Source organism: Morone saxatilis, unplaced genomic scaffold, assembly GCF_004916995.1.
Source record: "Morone saxatilis isolate NCDOM2014 unplaced genomic scaffold, NCSU_SB_2.0 Contig9, whole genome shotgun sequence".
In the NCBI taxonomy this organism is placed as follows: Eukaryota; Metazoa; Chordata; class Actinopteri; family Moronidae; genus Morone; species Morone saxatilis.
In genome coordinates this window covers 5,084,108-5,088,978 of record NW_023340268.1, presented here as the reverse complement: position 1 = coordinate 5,088,978, position 4,871 = coordinate 5,084,108, and the positions used below count along the sequence as shown (strand labels likewise).

The window sequence follows — 4,871 nt, the reverse complement described above, 5'->3', positions numbered from 1 at the left end:
CCCCCCCCCCGTGATATTTTATATCAGCACAATGCAGGCCACGAAACAGTGAAACAGGAACTGCATTCAATAACGGAAGTCACCACTGTCCACTGATTCATGCTGTTTGGCTTACATGTGAGGTGCGGTTAGTGAATGACTGGCGTTCTGAATGAAAATGTTTTTTTTTTATCTTCTTCCTCTTGACTGAACTGTTATAGTGTCAGTAACGCACAGGAAGCCTGCTGTATAAGTCACATACAGCACCGCAGTAACAGCAGAAATAGACTGGAGGTAATACCAGAGCACTTCAGTCCAAAGCTCATCTTACTATCATGATAATAATTATAGCACTAATAGCAGTCACATTTATATAATTAATAGAGGCTTTGCGGTTCAAAATAGGCAGGATCATCCCTCTTGCTTGGCAGCAAATTAAAGTAATGCATCATTTGTAATAATTTGGCAGCAGTGTGTGTCTGAGTCATCACATAAGAGAGCAAAGATTTGTGATGAAGCAGGCGCATGAGCAGCCATCTAATCCCCGTGGAAGATGAGCAAAATTATTTAAAAAAACAACACACATCTCATCTCCTGCCTGGGAATTCAGGAGGGAAACAAAGACGGTTGTAATACTAACTGGTTTCATGAGCCAGAAACCTGCTTCCACTCGCTGGGGCCTGAGGCTGCACTGCGACGTGGTGGGACCGGACCACCACCTCCTGTCTGCATCTCTGCGGTTCTCTGTATGAGCAATGCAAAGACAGGATGATGCAGGCGGCCAGTTCAGACAACAAAAAGAGGAACTGGAGAGAAAAGAAATGTGAATGTTTTTTGCAGCGATTTTTTGCTCTCGAGTGAGATCAGAGGCTGATGAAGTTGAGCTGTGTGGGTGTGAAACACACAAGGCCAGCAAGAGCTGGTCAACAAGACCCACATTGTAATTAGAGATCCTCCATGTTCATTAGCCAACAGCCTTCCTGCCAGCCCTACATTTGGCCACTAAGGACCTGTGTGACTCATTCATCCACCTTCTGCTGCCTCCCACCCACTACGCTGGAGGCAAGCAGCAGGGCAGGTAGAAATCTAGTTTCTCTTCTGGAGTTAAACGTCCAATTTTCTGACAAATAAACATCCGGCAATTTTTGAAAAACCCAGAATGTCATTTAATAATACTTACGACTGCTCTGAAGTGATTTTCCAGAATCCATTAAGACTTTTTAAACTTCTGGGTTCTCTTTGCTCAATTTAGACATGAACTGGAATATTTTTTTTAATCAGTTATATTGATATATATACACACACACATTATACAGTGGTGGAATGTAACTAAGTACATTCACTCAAGTAGAATACTGTAGTATTTCTGAGTATTTCTATTTTACACCACTTTATACTTCCACTACATTTATATGACACTTACATTTAAAAAACATATAATATAATGCACTTTAGTATACAAATAAAGTCTAAAATTGGCTCCACAGTGGCAAAAATAAGATGCTCCTACATGAATTCTTTAGTGATAAAAACAGAATTATATAATATTATACAATAATATAAAACTTTGACAGGAGCCCTGAGTACTTATAAAACTTTAATGCCTGTTTTCTTGATAATAGTTCTGTACTTTTACTTAAGTAACATTTTGTATTCAGGACTTTTACTTTTATTTAAGCATAGTGCCACCAAATGTATACTGATACTGTTACAATAAGTATAATAATAGTACAAATAAGTGAAAATGAAAGTAAGAACAATGTGACAATGTGGAATGGGTCGCTTGTAGTGACGAACCTACAGAGAAATCAGCTCCTCTCTGCTTTACAGAGCTCATTGTTTATCTGTCGGACCCACAACTTTACTGTTCTGGTTCACTCTCATCGCTCTCAGAGCATTTATTCACCCACAGCAGATAAAACGCTCTAAAAACCACTACACTACCCGCTCAGCGACAGACGGACACATTCATCAAGTATCTGGTGAACATAGTGGAGATTCTAGCAGCTAAAGAGCCAAATATTCCCCCTCAGGAGTGGGTGGAGACCAAAAATATAGCTAAAAGAGAATCGGACTTCCATTCAACAGGAGGCCAGAAACACGACTCCAAAGGAATTATAATGTTGCTGTGTCACAGCTGGATGAGAAAATAAGCAACTATGTTAACATATTAACTTAAAAATTTGATTATATTTGTTCACCTGCCTAAAAAAACAGTTACTGCAGGTTTAAGGATTCTTAAATACATTAAGAACAACCTTTAGGGTTTTTCAAATATGGTTTGGTATTAGTTTTTCAGAAATCTCCTCTCAAATGTAACGCCAGAGGCACAAACTGGGGTTAATTGTCAAATGCTATTCACATGTCAACCTGCAGCCCCAGAAAAGAGCCTTTAGTCATGAGGCACCCAGCTGAGGCTGGGGAGTTATGATCGAAGGCACCCTGCAAGAGCTGAAAGGGGCTTTCAGTAGATGTGGCGGCAGGTGACTCACATGACTGCTTGTCATGGAAGGGCTGCCTGTCTGCACAGCGTCAATCACACGACTGGACCAGAGCGATAGAAAAGCAGGGCAGCGCTTGTGAAGTTGCTAAATAAAACCCCTGATTAATCTGTTACGAGAAAGACATTTACAGAGAGAGAGAGAAACTGGGAGTGATACCATCTCTGATGCATGTTTTAGCTCATTTGTGGTGAAACCGTCTTCAGAACAGATCATTTTTTATCTTTCAAAACAGGAAAGGCTCTAATCGGACTGACGTATTAGTGTGAGATTCCTTTCACACTTCATCATCATTGTGTCGGTTTTCTTATGCAGAGAAAGATCATTTAGAGAAAAAGGGGAAATGCTCCTTCAACCAGCTGTTGTTTGGCTCTACAGCACCTGACTTTCTGTTCCATCACAACAGAAAATGCAAATCAAACACTGTTCGAGGGAACTGCCCCAAGTTATCCTTCTACAAGTTACCAGAGATGATAACATGATACACTTGAATAGAGACTACATGAGGAGAAGAAAAAAAAAAAAGCCCTGCACAAAGCCTTGGAGAGGTGTCGCTGTCAGGAAATCGGATCCGTGTGTGTATCTGTGTGTAAACAGAGCTGAAGTTGAGCTGTGAGTGTTTGCTCAGGTAGATTTCCAGAGTAAGACATGATACCCTACCAGCTGGCTCCACACCAGTTTTCTGTTCGGGCCCTACACCGCAGATAAGGCACTTAACTTCCTCTTTCGACATTACAAGAACTACCGGTCCTGTGACGGCTCACTTCCATTAAAAATAATACATGACTGTCACATGTCGAACCGGGGGGGACAAAACCCAGGAGTTTCCCTCCGCTGGCAGAGCTAGCTTGAAGTAGATGTTTTTGAGAACATTTGGTGGAACATTTACTGGTTTTCAGCTTCTTTGATGGTGATGGTTTGATGGTTTTCTTTGTCTTATTTGACAATAAACTGAATATCTTTGGGTTTTAGACTGCTGGCTGGCAAAAACATTGACATGTTTCCTATTGTCAAATGTCAGAAAATAGACAAAAGGGGAACAATAATCTGCAGATTAATGATAAATTAATAGTTGCAGTCCTACAAGTTGCATTACAACAGTGAAAATACTGCTTTTAAATTATTATTCAAGTAAAAGCATGTATCATCAGCAAAATGCTACAAAGTAAAATTACTCTTAATACAGAAAACAACATCAGTGAGTGTATAAAATTATATTATTGGTTATTACTGATGGTTGAGGCTTATTTGACTGTTTTATACACTGTTGGAGAAAACTACTAAGATTATTCTTATTATCAATTAGTATGTAGTGAAATAGTGAAATAATGCCGACAGCTATCAGAATATTTTGTTGTTGTTTGACGAAAAACTCCAAAGATATTCAGTTAAAACACAAGAAAAGCCGCAAATCCTCACATTTAAGAAGCTGGAAACTGTTTATTTTGTATAATCTATACATATAGTATGATTAAATAATTGTAGTGGAGTAAAAAGTANNAAAAAGTACAATATTTCCCTTTAAGTAAGTAGCACAAAAAAGTAATACTGGAAAGTACCTCACACTTATACTCAGTATACAGTACTTTCCACGACTGTAACAGAAAGCCGCAGTTACAAGAGAAATGTTTGTGTCCTTTGTGGGATTAAATACTAATAGACCATCATCCCAAAGCTATAATTCCTCTGCGAGTGATCAAACGTCACTTCAACAGACACCAAATAACCTCATCTTAAAAATCACTAACATACACTCTCACTGGAAAAGGTTTTTTTTCTGTGCAGCTCACTCTCCTCCTCGGGCAGTAAAGCTATCTGCATTATGGCACAGTTATGTAATTTACAGGGTTAGTGGACCACATCTGCGACAGCTGGACCTATCGGCGCTTCAGCTTAGACTACAGCACGACGTCATGTGTCATTTCTCTGAACTTTATATAATTCAGCCGTGCAGAGTCATCTTTGTAACCTTCGCCTCATCAGCTTTGGAAAATCCACTAATTATCCAGAATGCAAAGCACATGGAGATTCCTGGAAATTGCATTGATTTAAATAAGCAGAATTGTTTTAGTTGTGTCTTGTAATCTTGCATTATATAGTATTTTATATTGATCACCAGTGTTCAGCAGCTGCAGCAATCCTGACACACATAAACACGCCTGCAGCTGAATGAGGAGTCGGATCCAGCTCCTTTTTTTTGGGGGGGGGGGGGTCTGCAGCATCACCCCTGTTTGAGTGATAGCAGTCTCTTTAAATCCCCCCCTTTTTCCCTTTTTGTGCGCATGAATACAGTCAATTGGGAGCTTTCCATTGAGAGAAAACGATGAAGAGGAGTGAGGAGGAGGTGGGTGGAGGGGTGATCTCTCCCACCCTCTTCCTCCTCCTCCTCCT

At 40.0% G+C, this 4,871-nt stretch overlaps 1 protein-coding gene across 1 annotated transcript in view; it reads left to right on the top strand.

Annotated features, from left to right (window-relative positions):
• si:ch211-195b13.1 (STKc_SGK domain-containing protein) overlaps positions 1–4,871 on the top strand; it is a 13,905-nt gene that overhangs the window by 2,394 nt on the left and 6,640 nt on the right. The window lies entirely within an intron of this gene.